The sequence below is a fragment of the Lagenorhynchus albirostris genome, chromosome 3 (assembly GCF_949774975.1).
Source record: "Lagenorhynchus albirostris chromosome 3, mLagAlb1.1, whole genome shotgun sequence".
Taxonomy (NCBI): Eukaryota; Metazoa; Chordata; class Mammalia; order Artiodactyla; family Delphinidae; genus Lagenorhynchus; species Lagenorhynchus albirostris.
Window position 1 is genome coordinate 7,164,342 of NC_083097.1, and position 20,420 is coordinate 7,184,761.

The window sequence follows — 20,420 nt, forward strand, 5'->3', positions numbered from 1 at the left end:
ATTCACTTTAAATATTTTTGTGTTGAGAATATGCTCTATTGAACAGATTTTGCTCTTAGGTTAGCAGGTACTATGGCACTTAGAGAAATAATATTTTTTCTATTAAAACTATTATGATCTATGGAAAAGAGTCAAAGTTGGTAACAATTTCAAATGTGCTAATCATAAGATGCAATTTTGAAAATTAAGACTAATATAACCATATTAATAAACTACACTCTCATAATTATGCACTTTTGGTGTGAACCGAAAAATATTATATATTTGAACATGAATTGTGGTGGTGGTAAAAGCATTAACAGACTAGACGGGGGGTGTGGGTAGGTACTGCTGTTGGGAGCTGAGAAAAGAAACTATGGCTGCTCTCTTGTGTGTACCATATTTTGAGTCTGAAAAGAGGAAGCCAAACCTGGGAGGAGCTCGGTGAGGGGGTCCTCCAGCAGCCAGGCAGCATGGCGGCCTTGGAGATGCGTGTGTGCGAGACGGATGGTTGCAGCAGCGAGGCCAAGCTCCAGTGTCCCACCTGCATCAAGCTGGGCATCCAGGACTCGTACTTCTGCTCACGGGAATGTTTTCAAGGAAGTTGGGTTACTCACAAGTTACTACATATGAAAGTAAAAGATGAAAAGGCCAAGCAAGAAGTGTCTTCCTGGACTGTGGAAGGGGATATCAACACTGACCCATGGGCATGTTATTGATATACTAGTAAACTCAGACCACATTATCCACTGATGTCAAGGCCAGTGTCAAGTCATAGTCCAAGACCAGATTATGCTGATCACCCTTTAGGAATGTCTGAATCTGAGCAGGCTCTTAAAGGTACTTCTCAAGTTAAGTTACTCTCATCTGAAGATATAGAAGGGATGCTACTGCTATGTAGGCTTGCTAGAGAAGACTATGTGGACATTGATGCTGGGGTGATTAAACCAGGTGTAACTACTGAAGAAATAGATCATGCTGTACACTTAGCATGCATTGCAAGAAATTGCTATCCTTCTCCCCTGAATTATTATAATTTTCCAAAGTCTTGTTGTACTTCAGTGAATGAAGTGATCTGCCATGGAATTCCAGACAGATGGCCCTTGCAAGAAGGTGATATTGTTAATGTGGACATCACTCTTTATCACAATGTTTATCATGGGGACCTGAATGAGATGTTTTTTGTTGGAGACGTGGATGAGCAAGCATGGAAACTGGTTCAGACCATGTGTGAGTGCCTGATGCAAGCCACTGATGCAGTGAAACTTGGTGTTCAATACAGAGAATTGGGAAACATTATCCAGAAGCATGACCAAGCAAATGAATTTTCAGTTGTTCAAAGCTATTGTGGGCAGGGAATCCACAAACTTTTTCATACAGCCCTCAATGCACCTCACTAGGCCAAAAATAAAGCAGCTGGAGTGATGAAGGCTGGCCACATATTTACAATTGAGCCTATAATTTGTGAAGGTGGAAGGCAGGATGAAACCTGGATGGATGGCTGGACAGCAGTGATGAGAGATGGGAAGCTGTCTGCCCAGTTTGAGCACAACCTGCTGGTCACAGACACTAGCTGTGAAATCCTAACCCCGTGACTCAATAGTTCGTGGCCTCATTTCATGTCCCAATTTTAATTTCTCCTGAGATGGTACATCTTGGTGATAACTTCTTGCTGTACTTTGCATTTTATTGAGAGTACAGAATGGAAGATGAAATTTTTAATTACTTGTTTGTTTTGATTATAGATAAGGAAGGACTACAGCATTTGATGTGTGTCCTCAAGAACTTGTCTTGGGTCTGAAAAAGCCAAGAAGAATAAAGGAAGCATTTCTCCATTCTTCTCAATGCTCCCCTCTCCCCACAAAAAAAGTCTCTGCACACCCATTTTCTTATGTTCCCTTTGAGCAGTTTTACTTAAACCTGCTCCTAAGTTGATTTTATCACTGCCACGACTGGGTCATTAGAGCCAGCTATTTTCCAGGTGAATGTTGGAGACGAGAATCCTTGGAACTTTATCAAAATACATTGCTCCCGATTTTTTTATTATATATGTATGGAACTCTATATATATACATTTTAAATTCCATATATGTAATTACTGAACACTATATGACCTGGGGTTTGTGTTGATTCTGCTCTGACAAGGTCAAAAGCTGTCATAAATGGACTTGTCATTTCCAGTGATTTAATCCCCATCTGGGAATTGGCCTCCCTTCCCCCTGCTAATTATTTACTTTATAATTGTGTGTAAGGAAGCACTCGGTCAGCGAGACTTGCCAATGTGGATTCTGTGAGTGAATGGATGTGGAAAAATTCACTTTGGAAAAAGGTTATCAGATTTTAAAAAATCTAGTTTATGGCAAAAATAGCCATGTTCCAAGTGGAAGCTGGCTGTGCAGAGAATGAGATTTTTGTAATCCATTGCTATTTCAGACCTCTGTTTGGTCCTAATCGGAGGAAAAAATGCTCCCTTCCCCTCTCTGTCTTATTTCAAGGTCATCCCTTGGAGATATTCAGAGAAGGGTGGAAGGTGCACTGTGGATGTTGATGGGGAAAGACAGTTCTGAAATCTCTCCAGCAGTGAGCAGAGTCTGGAAATTCTAACGTTTAGTAAACCTGGTGGTGATGAGAAACGAACCTCTTTGGAGACTGGACTGTTCCCTTGCAGAAGGGATACAGCTGTCCTTGGTGTGCTGAAAACACACTTCTCCTTTACAAAGTTTGGAATCTCATTAGAAATGACCTCAGCTGCCCAACATCTGTGTTCCTTTCAGTAGTTCAGTCCAAATGGGAGTGTATCCGGTGAAGACATACCAGATCAAAGTCATTGTCATTAGAGTGTACTTGATTACTGGGTATCTGATAACTTTATTGTAAGATAATTTGATATCACTGACATGTTACACTTGTATGAGAACACCTTTCCCAGAGTGCCTCAGACCTTTATCACTTTAAAGGAATTATGATAATGTTTTCATTACTTTTATTATTTTAATGATTTAGTAAAGTGGCTGAATTTGGTATAGACTTTTGGGGGTATGTGTGTGAAGCTTTTTAACAAACTGTAATATTTGTGAATGGAATGCCTTGCAACATGAATGTTAATATAATGTGTAAAGTGAGATTTTGAAAGTTTGAATGATTATCCTGCCAAAAGAAAAAAAAAAGCTGATAAGGGATTGTGTACACCCAGGTGGAGGGTGTAGTCATGCATTCACATACAGCCTGCACGTGAAGCAAGCGGACCATGCAGAAACAAATGGCTTCATGATTTCATTAGCTCCATGATCAGAAACAATATTAATTAATTGAAGGGAGATCCAGACCCACCTCCTATTCCCACCGAGATACAGATACTGTCACATAATTGCATTTCTTTCCCACACCCAACACATCCCTACTCCTAGAGAAGTGAGAAGATGCAGGTCACACCACACCTTGTCTTCTCTCTCTCTCGGGAGCTCACTATAACTGGGCAGAAGAGAAGAAATGGCAATGATTGATTCCTAAATGTAGGAGTATTATTTACCCCAATAGAAGTGATATTTAATAACTGCATTAAACTACAAACTCCAAAATAACTTTATTTTTTTTTTATCTAATCTCTAGAATGAATGGGGAAGAGTGAGTAGGACAATGGCAATGTGGCTTAAAAGGGGCAAGGTTGATAATGATTACTAGAATAAAACCTGTCCTATCTTTGCACTTCACTGAATTCACAAGAAAAGATAAAATACTCTGAACATCCACCCACATTCTAATGCCAGATGATTCAGAATTGGCCTTTACTTTTCCTTACTCTCTATCTCACAAGCCTTATTGATTTTATTGGGTTGTTTTGTTTTTGTTTTTATATTGAGCTATAGAAGCTGTTGGTATATTTTGGGAATTAAGCCTGTGTCAGTCTCATCGTTCACAAATATTTTCTCCCATTTCATAGGTTGTCTTTTCATTTTGTTTATGGTTTCCCTTGCTGTGCACAAGCTTTTAAGTTTAATTAGGTCCCATTTGCTTATTTTTGCTTTTGTTTCCATTACTCTAGGAGGTGGATTATAAAAGGTCTTCCTGCAATTTATGTCAGAGAGTGTTCTGCCTATGTTTTCCTCTAGGAGTTTTATAGTATTTGGTCTTACATTTGGGTCTTTAATCCATTTTGAGTTTATTTTTGTGTATGGTATTAGAGAATGTTCTAATTTCATGCCTTCATATGTAGCTGTCCAGTTTTCCCAGCACCATTTATTGAAGAGACTGTCTTTTTTCCATTGTATATTTTTGCCTCCTTTATCGTAGATTAATTGACTATCAGTGTGTGGGTTTATCTCTGGGCTTTCTATCCTGTTCCATTGATCTATTTGTCTATCTTTGTGCCAGTACCATACTGTCTTGATTATTGTAGCTTTGTAGTGTCTTTTCCTTTCTGTGTATTTCCTGAGAATGTTAACTTCTTTCCAGCACCACCACCAACAGCCCTCACCAGAATTAATGCAGTTTTCTCCCAACTGTTCTCCCTGTCTCCATGTTAGCTCCTCTCCAAGTTATATTCCACACAGCAACCATAATAACATTAAAGAGCATAACCACACAGGAATTAATCAATTCAATCTATTGCTCTTTTATTTCTATGAAGTGGCTTCTTCAGAAAATAAAATCCAAGGTCATTTACATGATCTAATTGGCCCTGTGAACGAACTTTATCTACTGTTTCAGCTTCATTTCCTACCACTCAATTTTTTTCTCACTATACCCCAGGTGTACCTATCTTCTATTTCCTGATAATCCAACATCAACTCTTATCTCCCAGTACCTTCATACTTGCCCTCTACCTGGGTTGTTCATCTGCTATGCTTCACCTGGATAACTCCTACTAATCCTTCCTGCTTCAACTAAGTGTCACTTCCTTCATCTTCCAACGCTTGAATTCTCCCAGACAATTTTGAGTCTGCTAGAATTAGCTATTTTCACTTTGCACAGTTCATTATGATTTTAGTTAAATACATTGTGCCACTATGTGTTTCATATCTGTTTTGCTTTTAGACCATAATTTCTATGGCAGAATGAGAAGGAGTGAGGGAAAACCCACACCAGCCTTGTTAACTGAATATTTGAAAGAACATGGACCAGATGGCATTCCTGAGAGTGTTATCTGGGAAAGAAAATTCTCTGTTATCCAAATGGTGATGGAAGCATTGGCCATTCAACACCATGGGGAGTCTCCCTCTTTCCCAGTGGTTTTATAACTTCTTATAAGTCATTTTGTCAGCCCCTCCAGAGCCCGGCATAAGCTGACAGATTCAGGAATCTAAGCTGGAAAAGTGTGACTCTGTTGACTAACACATGAATCCATTCCAGAAAACAAGGATTGTATTACCAGTTTCGTTAGTAATTTTCTCTGTGCTCCTGAGCGAAGTACTCAGCATTTTCAAGCACAACTTCATCCCTTCAGCAAAATGCTGACTTGGCTCCTTAGGGAAATAACATATTGTAGTGCATTTCAGATTTTAAAAAAATGGTATTGAAATGCAAAGCAATTACTTTCTTATGATGTAATATTGATCACAATCCAGCTATCTTATTGACCCAACAACACATTAATTATTCATATCAATTGTTTGCCTGAATCTAATTCAATTAAATGTTGTCGTCATCACCCTCATGGTAAAGTTGCGTTTATCACCAGGACTGCTAGACAGTTTGAATGTCCTGCCAGGTGTTGCTTTGTGAGTGGGTTGCTTCATAGCTAAACACATGCCAGAGAATGATGGGCTTGATTCTAGTAGGATGTGAAGGGCACACTCAAATGCCTCACTAGATTTCTCCTAAATTGTGACATGTTCAGTAAAACACTTAAACTATTAAAGGGACTCCTTCCAAATACTCCAAGGGGGCGGGGGCTTGGCTGCTTCCCCAAATTTCTAAAGGCACCTAATTCTTCTTGATTTAAAAGAGTATCACTACTTAGCAAACTATATGTTAAGTAGATTCAAATTAGCTAAACTAGACCACCTGATTTTATTTTTATTGTCTTATATATCCAAGCTTGTTAACAGAAATTACAGTGCCAGAAAATCTTTACTATCATATAAGAAAGCAAGAAAATCTACCACAAACAAGGTGATGAATGTTAACTAGGTTCATTGTAGTGATCATTTTGCAATATATACAGAGTCATTATATTGTACACCTGAAACTAATATAATGTTAAATGTAAATTGTACTTCAGTTTCAAAAGAGAAAGTCCAATGATATATAACCAAATTCATCGTTAAAAAATAATATATTCTTGAGATGAACACTCTCCTGTACCAGGCAATTGATTTTGTTTAATACATAGAAAAACCAAATATATATTTGTGGATTTTGACATTGGGACAAATTCACAAGAATTATACAGCACCATATATTGGTTTAATAAAAAGAAAGGCTTTAAATGATCCAAGAATAAGGTGAACTATATAGTGAATTCCTGGTCATGGGGAATATAAGCCTAATGATCACTGTCAGATAAAAATCCCATATGATCCAGATGGTTTATTAAAGGATGTCTGATAGCACCCCTGCCTTCAAAGTTCCAAATGTGGGCCATAGAAATAAATTCTGCCCTTAGCTAACATTCACAGCCTTGACTATTGCTATATTAGTTATCCACAACAGAGTTCATGTTCAGAGTCTCTAATGAACTTGCAGTCAGATGGTGCCTGGAGCTGCAGTAGTCTGAAGGCTTAAATGGGCTGATGGATCCAATTTCAAGGTGTCTCTCTTGCATGCATGGCAAACTGGTGCTGGCTACTGGCCAGGAGACCCAGTTCCTCTCAATGTGGGCTATTTCACAGGAGTACTTGGAAGTCCTCATGACGTGGTGCTCACCCCAAAGGTGAAAAATCCAAAAGGTCAAGGAAGAAGCTACAATGCCTTTATAACTTAGTCTCAAAAGGCACATATTGGCACTTGGATAAATGTGGGAGGGAATGACAGATTGGCATAGATATTAGGAAGCAAGGCTCATTGGAAGCCATCTTGGAGATTAGCTACTCTAGTCCAGCTTCTGCGTTCAATCTTTCCTGTCTATCTCACATGTAAAGCACACGTAAGCTTCGTTGAGAGACAATTCTTCAAAGGTCTTTCACATTTGTGCACACCTTATGAGCAGAAGGACTGACTGCCTTTTGTTTCAGACTCTCTTTTCGGGGGTGTTTGTATAATGAGCACCATGAACAATACAGTGTTTTCCTCTAGAGGAAAAGACAGGTTTGTTTATAACCTTAAAATGTAGTATCTTCCTCTGAAGCAAAGTAGATGAATGTTTATTTTATGGTAAGATAAATATAATGTCTTCCTCTGGACGAAGGACAGGGAAGCTTTCTGTTATTTAAAAATATGGGTTTCCTAAACTCAGTGTTTCTCTCCTGTAATGCAACCAACTCTGCGTGCAGATAGCTACCTGAGCCTAACTGCATTGTCTCCATGCTACTTGGGGGTAGGGAACTGACACCATTATACTTATGGTCATGCTTCTTGCTGTGCATTGAGTAATAAAGTGCTTTTTCTCTGACCAGGGTACCAGCATCCTTGAAATTGTGGCAAGGCAACATGTTACCATGTAAGTATGGTACACCATCCCCCAGTCTTATCCCATTACAGCAACAGCTTGAAGACCAGGATCCTGGCATCCAAATCAGATCCAGGTGCACAGGTGTAACCTCAGATACAGCTCTGCGAGGGCAGCTCCTTGAATTTAGTTCCTCTCAGTCTGAAGACCTATGAACTAGAGGCAAGTTATGTCTCCATATACTCAGCATGCAGTGGGGACAGGTGTAGCATAACTGCTGTAGACCATCCTCTTCAAATAGGGGGAATAGGAGGCACACATGAATAATTTCCCCATTGTAAAAATCTCCATAGGAAAATCCTGTGGGGCATATAATGCCAGTTCCTTGACGAGGGCTCAGTATGACTGCCTGAAACCTTGGTAAAGTCTCTGGGCTCTTGGTTCTGACCTCTTAGGCATCCTTCCTTTTGGATTAGAGATAGCTAGTATTTGCCCTGAACTACATGAGTAGCTTTCTTAGCTTGTTTTTTGTTCATAGTAATTGAGGAATCCACAGCCTCTTTGTATTTTATACTGACTCTGTCCGTTTTAGTCCAAGCTGGTGGTGTCTCATCTAGTACAATTATAGTAAAAGCTTGTGGGTCTTTTATGGATTTTTCAGGGATTCATTTTACTGGAAAATAGACACGCAAATCTTTTGCTTCCTATAAGCCTGCTGTAGGACAATGCCTTATGATTCTTAGAATTTGTATTTGTTTTTAAATTGATGATACATGGGATGTATGCCCTTAATATCCTTAGAGGGGCTTTGGTCTGTTTGAGGCTTCATCTTACATATTTCTGGGATCATTACAAAAGGCTCAACATTTACATCCTGGACTTCATCAGTGAACCATGTTTTACTGACAGTGTCCTGGGTTTGATCTTTGCCTGGAAGCCTTTTTTAAATTTTAAGATCTTTTACTCTGGAAGACTAGCAATGAGAAATAGTTTTATATTTGAACCCAACAGCCCTGGTTCCTTTACCTTTAGCAGGTTTTTTTTTGTTTTCCTTTACCTTTCTCTCCTCTCTTACGTGTTGCTATTTGTTGCTACAGGAAGCTGGGCAGCACTTCAATACCTTGCCTAGAAATCTCCTTAGATAGATCATTAAATTAATTATGTACTCTGGTGTGGGGTTGTGGTTTCCCACCTTACACAGGAAATAGTATTACTAAATTTCCTGCCATTTTAAAAATGTGCTCTCTTTCCTCCATTTTCCTCAAATTATGTTAAACACTCACTGAGAGCCTTCATGAAGGCCATCACTCACGTTTAACAGTCTCTTCAAAGCTTTTTAGGATTAGCTTTTTAGGATTTTATTAACACTCTTCCAAGGTACTTGCAGCTTCTGCCCACTGCTGGGTTGCACCACCAATCCCACATGTTTTAGAATTTTTTTTTTTATCACACCACTTCACTTGTTTGTACCAAAATCTGTACTAATTACCTATTTTTGTGTAGCAAACCATCCGAAATTTGTATCTTAAAAAATAATCATTCATTATCTCCCAAGGTTTCTGGCAGTCAAGAATTCAAGAACAGTTTGGTAGGGAAGTTCTGACTTGAAGTCTTTTGTTGAGTTCCAGTCAGATTCTGGCCTGGGTTAAAGCTATTTGAAGGTTTGACTGGGTCTGGGTTATTTTCTTTCAAGATGTTTCCCTGACTTTTCTATGAAATAGTCACTGGCTTTGGGTCAAGGACCTCTGTTCCTCTCCATATGGGTCTCTCCTTGGGGGTGTTTGGGTGACCCTACAGAACAGTGTCTGGTTTAGCCCAAAGAAAGTGATTTGAGAGACCAGGGTGGAAAGTGTAATATTTTTAATGACCTAGTGATAACTTCCATAAACTTCACTGATCACACCAAGCGAGCTCTGACTCAATGTGATGGCATGTAGACCACATTAAAGAAGTGAGGACCACTGGAGATCTTCTTACAGGCCCACTATTACTGCTACCAGTCATGAATCTAGAAATTTAAGAGTTCTCCATGACCCATGAAGAAGAAAGTGGTGAGAAGAAAACCATTTATGTGCTGGGTATTGTTGATCAGAGGAATATAGCCAGACTCAAAATTTTGCGATTCAAATGTGGAAACAAGGGATGATCCCAAATCCTGTTATCAGGTTGAAATGTGCATGTCTGTATGTCTGTGTTTTTAACTTTTTTACATGAAACATGATATTTAAAAAAATATATAGATATAAGCCTTTTATTTTGAAATAATTTCAGATTTATAGAGAAGTTGTAAAGATAGTATGGAGTTCCTGTATACCTTTCACCCAGTTTTCCCTAATATTAACATCTTATATAACTGTGATGCATTTGCCAAAACCAAAACATTAACGTTGGTGAATCATATGGATTAAACTGCAGCTTAGTTTGGATTTCACCAGTTTTTCCACTGGTGTCCTTTTTCTGTTCCAAGATTCAGCTTAGGAAACCGCATTACATTTAGAGAAAGTAAAGTGTCACATCCCCCTCTTGAACCACACCTCATGTTCCCAGCTCTCCTGCTCCCTCTCTCCCACCACAATCATTTCAAACCTTATTGAGATGTCCAGTCCCTCATCTCTTTCCTTTTTCCATTCATTCTCCTCTTGGCTTTACTTAATTCTCTATACACCTGGACCACAGGTTTCACTACACTGGTGGTCATTCAGTTTTCACTCTATCAGTTCTCCACCTTCCACAGGTTTTCACTATCCATCAACAGAAAACTCCATCTCTGGATAAATGAAGTCTCCAAATCTCCCCCCAACCTATCCTTAGATTGGTGAGCACTCTTAGAGAATACATACCTGCAGATTAGGACCTCTGAAAGTTCACACTGTCTAATCGCCAAGTTTCCTCAGTGCTCCCTGGCAGTTCTCCTGAATAGCCCTCATCACCATCCCCTATTTAGAATGGTTCTAAGAGTCAATCACTATTTTACACTTTTTATACTATTACACCTACCCCCATCACCATTCAGAAAACTCTCTCTCCAACTTCACTTAGGAAATACAGGAATTAGGAAGAACGTACCAGACTTCTTCCATAGCTGTACCCACCCTTACTCCACACTTTCTGGCACCTGCTCTCATCTTTCCTTACCCCCTGCTCAGTGGAGGAGGCTCTGATTTTGACCATGGACGGTCATCCACATCATACTTGTGATGTACACTCCTTCTGCTCCTTGGAACCTCACCCCATGAGTCATCCCAGCTCTGCATCTATCTGTAACCTCTCCCCACTTGCTGCTCTGCTTCCTCCTGCCCATGGGTTCGTGTCCATTTCCTGCCTCAGAAAAACTCTCCTGCAATCCTACTTCCCCCCTTGCCTACTGCCCTAAAGACATTTCTTTGGTTTTCAGATGCTGTCTTGGGACCTTCATGCATTGTTTTGGCTTCACTTTTCATCATTCACTCCTCAATCTTGACAGTAGAACATATGTCCCATTGCTCCATGAAGCTGATCTTGCTGAGGACACTAGAACCCGTATACTGTCAAATGTCACTGCACATCATCAATTATTTTTCCTGAGCCTGCTGCAGGATTGGACTCAATGACCTAGTCTTCCTTCCAAAGCACTCTGTCCTTTAGCATCCAGATGACAAGGACTCCGTCCTCTCCTGATCTTGCGGGTTGTTTTTTTTCCTCTTAATTTTCTTTCTCAATCTCCTTTGCAAGCTTCTTCTTTTCCACTTTTAATATTGGGGTTTCATCCTGGCTTCATTTTCTATTCTTTCTTCATGGTTAATGAAATGATCATACCAACCCCTCCTATAAACTATCACCCCGCTGGCTCCAGAGTAAAATATACCAGGCTTAGGTTTCTTCACACCTAATTTATTTATAGAGCATGGATTTTCAAGTAAATAAGTTTTTTAAAACTTTTTTTTCTGAAAACACATGTGTGAAAGTTACAAATATTCAAAAAATATTTGAATTTGAAATAATTATTAAATTAAAATAATTTTAAAATTTCTTAAATTTTACTGACATTTTCTAAAAACTGGTTAATTACAGTTTGATATTATTTGAATGCTATTTCCTAGAGATACATATAGGGTAAAATTTTAAATACTTGTCATTTCTTCTTTTATTCTCACTCTTTCCTCATAAAAAATGTCAAATATTTATTCCTATTTGTGTTCTTCCCAGTGGTATTGCAAACTTTGGAAATATCATCAAAGTTATACCTGCAATTTGAATTTTCTATGTAATACTTATACCAGAAATTTTAGTTTTTGCATAACTTAATACTCAAAAAAAGTTAGCCATAGTATTAGTCAATTTTTCCTGTGTAAGAAACAACCACAAACTTTCAGTAGTTTACAGGGGTCCTGGGTCTGAAGGTGAGCTGTGGCTAAGCTGCTTTGGGCTGAGCTCAGCTAAGTCATACATTCCAGGCCTCCAGAATGTTTCCGGGGTGCTTTCCAGGTCTTCATTTGGGGGGCACAGGCTGAATAGGACAGGGACCACCTGAGGCCCAAGAGCCAAGCCCAACTTCACAAGCACATTTAAAACTTCTGTTGGATCAAGTCCAGTAATGTTCCCTTCGCTAATATAAGTCACATGGTCAAGTCCAGCACTGATTTGGTAGAGAGGTGCATTCCACCCCAAGGAAAGGCACTGCACTGTTCCTTCCACATGTAGTCCTACTATGGTGAGACAGTGCAGAATAAAGATATAATCTGACCTGCCAATACCAGTGTATAGCTATTAGGGTGGATCTTGAATGACCATTCTGATCATGGGGCATGAGCAGGAATCTGGGCTTCTTTCACTATAAACACTAAACTTATGTTCAAGAAAATCATCTCCAGCATCTTCCCTCTTTATCAGCCAGAGAGAGATCCTCCAAAATATGTATTATGCTCCAGCTTTTTTCAAGACACCAAAAATTCCACAAAAATATTTGACCTTTTCAGTGTACTGGCTTTTATCTTTCTAATTTAATTTTCTATAATTTGTTTCTGATGTGTCCTATATGGGAACTCACTCAATTTAAACTATCAGAAATCCATGGGTAATGAAAAATCACCAACAATTTTGAAAGACTGCCAAGACACAGACCAATCCTCCAACCCTGTTCTCAGACCCTTGAAAAAAGATGTACTCCAGCACAATTATGTCAGGGGGAAATAAGGAAGAAATGACCACTTCACCCAGTTCTAAAACATATCAGATATAGTAAATATGGAGTTACTCCCTATAATGCAATCTGTGATATTCTTAGGGTTAAAGGAATGAGCAAAAATTCCTCGGTATCTCATTCCCTGGATTATATTTTACTCAGTAAGACTGATTTTCATAAATCCATTTGGTCAGGAGTTTCCATTTACAGCCTATTTCCCCATAGCAATTTCATAAAATCCTACATTAATAAAGTCTTAATAAGTATTATCACCTCTCCCAAATGCCAAACACATTTGGGGAATTGTTAAAACAAGTTATTTGTTATGAGTTTAATCAGAAGATTGAATCAACTAAAAGGCTTTCAACTTCCGAGAGGAAATACAGATGTTCATGGTTTCCCATATGCACTGGACCCCAGACTCTTTTCCTGTGGAGCATCTTAGGCAATAGATTTCTGTAGAACAAGAAAGGGAAAGGCTTATCTAGGGAATGACCCATGAGAACATAACCCATATGCAGGGGGTGCTATCGTGGTGATTGGTCTCCAGTGGGGCTTCCTGCTGGGAAAGCAGTGTATGCCCAGCCTCAAGGGACTGACCGACCCCACCCGCTTCAGATGAATACCTTAAGAACAGAATTTCATTAATGAGAAAATGTAGGGGGAAAGGGACGGGCCCTGGGATCCCAACCATTGCACGTTGCCTGAGAGGGTCCTCAGGTTCAGGTGGGGTCATTGTCTGTAATCACCTATTTGTCCCTTCACCAGTGTTGCATTTGTTCTGTTTCTAACAGACTTTGAAAACCAAATCAATTAGTCTTTTCTCTTCTAGATTCAGCCTCTTCCTATCACACATGGAGTTAATTTGTAGGCAGAATAGAAGCCTGTGTTCCACTCCATCTAAATTCTCCTTTCTGCTGTGAGCTTGAGCCCAAATAGTGGAAGGCAATATGATGATACTGTCTAATAAGGCAGACAACAAAGTACAATGAAGATGCTTCTCCTTATGTCTATAAATGAGCTATTATCAGAGGTGGAATCAGCAGGAAATCCTTAATGGAAAGAGATGAAGGTAGATTAGATAGACCATCCTGCACAGGCAACAGGGGTTGCACAGGTAGCTGAAGGACAGGGGGAGGGTAGTAACTATGTCTATCCCTGGCACAAGGCACTGAATGTGGTGCAGACTCAACAGACTGCTTTTAAATAAATGGTAACTACAAAGAACTGAGAATTGTCCAGCAGACGCCTCAGGCTTAGAGTCTGATGAATGTTGTGGGAGATGAAAAAAATTCTATTTTTGAATAAAATTTCCAGAGCAAGTGTTAGGTGATTTGCCAAAAAGCACAATTTATCTTGATAAACTGTAATATTAAAAAAGGCAAAAAGTACAGCTGGCATGATCATTTCCCAGGTAATCAATGCATATGGAAAGAGGGGTCCTAAAAAGGGGAAATGATGAAACCTGGATATTAATGTTAAAACCGAGACAATCTTCTGCCTTTCGTTACCATAAAGTGGCAGGCAATTAAATTAAGAGGGAAAACTTTTCTCAATTAGAACTATGCCTTGGCTCAGGGACATTCAAAAATGATATTTTGCAATAACATGCCCACAAGAAATCACACCCTTTCTGAAAAACAATCTGAGATTAAAACTATATTTTTAACATATTAAAATTCAAACCCTATATCAGAATATAAATTAAAAAGTATTTGTACATGTGTTCAGCTGTCTGGAGATTCCCCCTGACCCCAGCTGCCTCCAGTCATATGCTCCTGCAGGTAATAACTTTCAACAGGCTCTAGTTTCCTCATTCCTCAGATGGCTGTCATTATAACATTAATCATCATAAAATAATTTACGTTTTATGCTGACATTTAAATGTGCTTATATATCTATATCAGATTCTCTACCTCTAAGATAAACAATTTCTCATATTGGATAGGAGAAGAGCAGAGTGGGGGAGAGACAAAATGAGTGTGTATTGTCAACTTAAAAAAATATGTACAACCTAAAATTTGAGGGTTATATTTTATTACTTTTTTTTATTGAAGTGTGATTTTATTGAAGGTTGATTTACAATGCTGTACAATCTCTGCTACACAGCAAAGTGACTCAGTTATACACATCTAGATATTCTTTTTTTATATTCTTTTCCATTATGGTTTATCTGTGGTGACCTAAATGAGAAGGAAATCCAAAACAGAGGGGATATATGTATACATATAGTTGATTCGCTTTGCTGTACAGTAGAAACTAGCACAATATTGTCAACCAACTAGACTCCAATGAAAAAAACAAAAAAGAGTAATCCTAAGAGTTCTCATCACAAGGAAAAAAATTTTTTTCCATTTCTTTAATTTTGTGTCCATATGATATGATGAATGTTCACTAAACTTATTGAGGTAATCATTTCATGAGGTATGTAAGTCAAATCATTTTGCTGTACACCTTGAACTCACAGTGCTGTATGTCAATTATGTCTCAATAAAGCATGAAGAAAAAAAATAGAATAGTTTGCATCTACCAACCCCAAACTTCTAGTCCATCCCTCTCTCCTCCCCGACTCCCTTGGCTACCACAAGTCTGTTCTCTCTGTCTGTGAGTCTGTTTCTGTTTTATAGATCGGTTCATTTGTGCTGAGAGTTATGTTTTATTTGGAGAAACTTTTAGGACTCCAGGCCCAGGAGAGAGCATATCAAGTAACCCTGAGGGAACTGCTCCGAAGAGGTAAGGGGAGAGCTAGTATATATAGGAGTTTTGCAACAAAGGGCAGGTAGTCTGAACTTCAAAAGATTATTGTTAATTAAAGAAACTAGATATCTCAAGTTAAGGTATTTAGTGCTTTTCTATGTATGGGAAGGTGCAAGAATCTGGGCTCACTGCAATCATTCCTTTGATATGCACCTTAGCTACATCCTGAGTTTCCTCAGGGCTCACCGTGAGGAGTGGCTGCAGTGTGATGGCTGCTAGGTGGCAGGTGTTCTTTCTTTCCTTCCTGAGTTCCCTCAGGACTCACCAAATCACATCGTCACTGATGACCCTGACATCCTTTGTTTACTGATATGGCAAGTAATATTCCATTTCTCAGTATAATATGTATAAAATTGAGAGCATTTCAAACATCCTCTCATGTGCTTGAATAAACACACCAAATAAATTATGAATTACAGTTAAGATTGACTCTAATCTTTCTCAGATTGGGAATTTAACACAGCACTGAACAAATATCATTATTCCCCTGAGATAGTAAGGGCTGGGTTACACAAAACCTGCAGCCTTCCTGCTCAATGAAAATAAAAATATTGCAAATCTAAGTCTAGGGGATTTAAATTTACAAGTTCAAATTTAAATACGCCACATGCTCAGGTATTTTTCTCTTCTTCTTCTTTTCTTGAGCTGCAGTGATACATTTTGCAGAAATTCAGAAGTGCTGTTACCCCCTTAAAAGTAACTGCCAAAAATTACACTCCTGCCAGCCAATACATGCCTTGGAGTGAAGAAAACAGCAGGCTGAAACCTCTAATCCAATCTGAGTGAGATGGCAGGGACTCCATTTCCTGCTTTGTCCCAGTAGCTGTTTCAGATGTGGTGGCTGACCCACCAATGGAATTGTTGTTTGTGCTTGTAAGGAATGTCACACACGTGTCAGGGTTGGCCTTGTTCCCAGTGGCCACCTCGCTGTGATTCCAGGGTTCCTGTGGGGGCTCATCACCTTTCTCCAAATCTCTTTTTCTCCACTCCCTTGCCAAAGTAAAAAAAATGCACAACGTGAGAGGTGTGAGTTAAGTTTTATTTGGGGGAAAATGAGGACTACAGGCTGGGAGACAGCATTTCAGATAGCTCTGAACAACTGCTCCCAAGAGGCAGGGGGGGTAAGTTCAGTATAGATGTGATTTTGGTGAAGGGGGAGTCCATGCAATCAAGCGCTTTTTTTTTTTTTTTTTTTTTTTTTTTTTTTGCGGTACGCGGGCCTCTCACTGTTGTGGCCTCTCCCGCTGCGGAGCACAGGCTCTGGACGCGCAGGCTCAGCGGCCATGGCTCATGGGCCCGGACGCTCCGCGGCACGTGGGATCTTCCCGGACCGCGGCAGGAACCCTGCATCGGCAGGCGGACTCTCAACCACTGAGCCACCAGGGAAGCCCAAGCACATATTTTTTGCAGAATGTTCTGCTAGTCTCATGAAAGTTTCTGCTAGTCACAAGTAGACATCACAATGAAGGATTTTAGTGCTTTTCTAGATACGAGGAGATGGAAGAATTAGGCTCATTAAATTGTCTCCTGAAAATATCTAACTATCTGAAGACCTGTTCTGCGAGTTTTTCCCAGAGCACAGAGGGCGTCATTTCTGCTCTCACCCTGAACTCCTTTCACGGGGTGTTGAAAATCAGCGGCTGCAGCGGCTCATGAGAGGTAGATGGCAAGTGCCAATTTGTAGTTGACACCCTGAATCTTTTACTGTCTCAGCATTATAATCTTACAATAAAGGCCATTGTTGTGTGGATTATTTCCAAGATTAAGGTAAGGGCCAGCACTCTTTATCCAATTTTACTGTAGTTGGATATTTCCCATTCCTCTAAATTCACAGTTTTAATAAATAGGACCAGAGCTGGAGAACAACCAGACCCATGACTGAGGGTTTGTCAGAGAGGGTAGGGTGGGTCCGCGGGAGAAAAAGTGGATATGTGAAGTACCAGTACACAATTTTTCTCCTTTGAACATCTGTCAAAAAGCTAACATCTGTTGAAAAGCTTTCTAGAACTTCATGGGGGAAAAACAGATGGAATTTGCTCATAAATTAGTCCAAAAGGAAATCCATAGTCAGATTCAGAGTGGAGTTGAGCTTCCTTCTCAGTATTACACGTGTGGAAAGAGTAACCGTGCTTTTGATCATCAAGGTCCATTTGGCAGACGCTTCTTATGGTCACACATTCCTTTGATGAGGAATTGGGACTTTGATCATTTGGGACTGACATTCAGCATTCTGTTTGCTCAGGCAGTCCTGGGTGTCATTTCAAAATCTAATTTGGATTTTGATTTGGTTGGGAAAATGCTTTTCTCATTTGGATGTATGGTCCTCTGATGCTGGTAAAACTAATAATAACATTCTAAATGAGCGAAGTTGGTAGAGCAATTATTAACGAACTTTGGTCAGAATTGACATTAAGATCAAGTAAGATGGGACAAACAGAGAACCAATAGTAATTATAGTCTGTGTTAAACACTACAAATCTAAAAGGAAACAAGCAGTGAATTAAGTAAGAGAGTTTAATCTATATAGATGCAAAAGACCTGTCTCAAACTGCAGAATTAAAAAAAAAAAGACAATTTAAAATCCTTAGAGACCATTAGGTCACAAAGTTCATTTTCCAGCTCTGGACTCCTGATTTTTCAGTTATTTGGGGATTTTTTAAAAATTTATTTTATTTTTAACTTTCCTAAGCAGAGATTTCATAGCTATTCAGATCCCCCTTTAATATTAATGTGAAGCAACAGTGGCTCTGTGGTCATAGGATTTAATTTAGACTGGGTGGTTTCATAAATCTATCAACAGTACTGGGGTGGAGAACCAATTTAGTTATTTTCTCCTTTGGGAGACTAGAGCATGCTGCAGTGATAATTTGAGATGCTGAGCCTTGAGTGGACCTTGTTTTCTATGCTGAGGAGCTAACATTTTTTGATAGCTGTTTTATGTTACTGTCTAGACGAGATTACCCTTATATGAGACCCAGAGGAAGAAGGCATTAGTTCTAAGGGAGGGAACCATAATTTGTTCAGGGGAGGGGGGATTTCAGTTTGGAAATACTGATAATCAGTGGATGTTAGGATATGGTGATAGTCAGGGGAGCGCTAATGACATTTTGATAGGTGCATTCTTTATTGTAGATTACCATCCTCCACATTGTAGGACTTTTAGTAAACCTACCCTCCTCCCCATTGTGTTCCACTCAGGCATTATAGCAACCAAAATAGCTCTGCACACTTCTGTGTATCCCACAGAGGGGCAGTATTAACCACACTTGGGATTGAGGGTCTTACTGGGACTAGACCATGTAGAGCTCTCTATCATGTTGGTCTAGAGCCTCTGAGAAAGAGATCTCAACCCCACAGCCACATGACATTTTATTTTAAAGGGCTATGGCTGCATGTGTTTGGGTCAGAGCCAATTCTCACAGGCTGCAACAAAGTTGTCGAGCTAAGCTGGCCTAGGCCAAGCACAGGCCATTCATTCTCAATAAAACCAAAAAGGCACTTGGGTACCAGCAAATAAGTATGTCTTGAGGGTGATCATAAGCAATGGTAGGCATGTGAGCTGTCACTTGACATTGAACTACAAGGGCAAAGACATTGGGCCACAGAAACCTGAAAAGGCATTGTGGTCCACAGAGGGCTTGATTAGCAGGTGTACCTAAGGCAGGGTCTCCTGGTGTAAATGCTTAAGGGGACAGTTTATTCCTCTCCAACAGACACCATGAGGAGGCCCAGCTCTGCTCATGACTGGGTGGGAAATTTTACCTACTTCAGGAGTTCAATATTGCCATCTGATCTAAGATACATTTTCCAGTTGCTCTCCTGGGTAGGAACACATAGGAAGTGACCTCAAAGCCCCAACAGTTTCCCTGCTCAACAGAGATTCACATTCTGTAACTCACGCAAACTGTTGAGTATATTGTGACGATCAATTAATCTGAAATGAAGCCCTCACACACTAGGGTTTTGAGGGCTGGTGGAACTGCTGGAAATATTGGGTAGATTATTCTGAGGAATATTATGGCTTCACAGAGGAAGGAATTAAATTAATATCATTATGTAAGAAAGTATGAGAGTTTGGACAGAGAATGCTAATGGTTTCATATTAGATTGTTTCCTTATAAACGTGATTTCAAAGACTGAAGATAGCGTCTGACATGAGAAGTGAAAGGGAGTTATAATATGGGTTAAAACAAGACTTCACGTCTGTGTTGCTTTGTTTCCTTTTACAGCAGGTACACAAAAAGACCAAGTCACGTTTTGAGAGAATTGCTGTGGAATTTGGTAATGAAGAGTTCTCTTTCACTGAATTGTTTGAAGCTCTTTTGAGACAACATTTGCTGTAGTATTATCAAAATTCACCTGTGATCCAGCTCAGAAGTGAAGATTTTGGAGCACAATATGATGGCAGGTCTTAGTACCTTCTGGAAGGCAGTCACGCTGCTGAACAGTTTGCGCTGCTCAGGGGTGCTAGAGGAATGTGGACTAGTGTGTGGCTGACTTGGCCTCAGAACACAGAGATGGAATCCTTTAGATCCTTTTGATTGTTGCCCATTTCCCAGTTGCCCATGTCCTCTTGGCCATATCAGCCACAGCAGTGTAAATATTCATAGTCTATTAGCTTTAATCATCAATCAGTATGTAGGACCTACTCCACCTACTGATACTGGTAGCTATCCAATATCACTATCAATTCCAATATCCAATATGAATATCAACTCCAGAGTAGCAATTATGATACACAGCTCAAAATGGTTCATTTTCTAATCTTCAGAGGTATTGGCATTTGAATAATTTTTTAAAAGCCAGCGTAAAATTTCCCAGTTTCTCTCCTAAGCTAATCCTCTGCAATCCCATCAGGGATGTGAACCTTATCTGTAGTAATCACTGCACAGTACCACTCGGAATCTTAAAGCTCCCGTGGTTTGTAGCCACCTGGATCTCAGAGGCACCATCTCCCAGACAAGGGGACACAGGCTC

At 39.6% G+C, this 20,420-nt stretch overlaps 1 pseudogene; it reads left to right on the forward strand.

Annotated features, from left to right (window-relative positions):
* Positions 1-452: 452 nt before the first annotated feature.
* On the forward strand, positions 453-1,613 carry LOC132517964 (methionine aminopeptidase 1-like; annotated as a pseudogene).
* Positions 1,614-20,420: the final 18,807 nt, after the last annotated feature.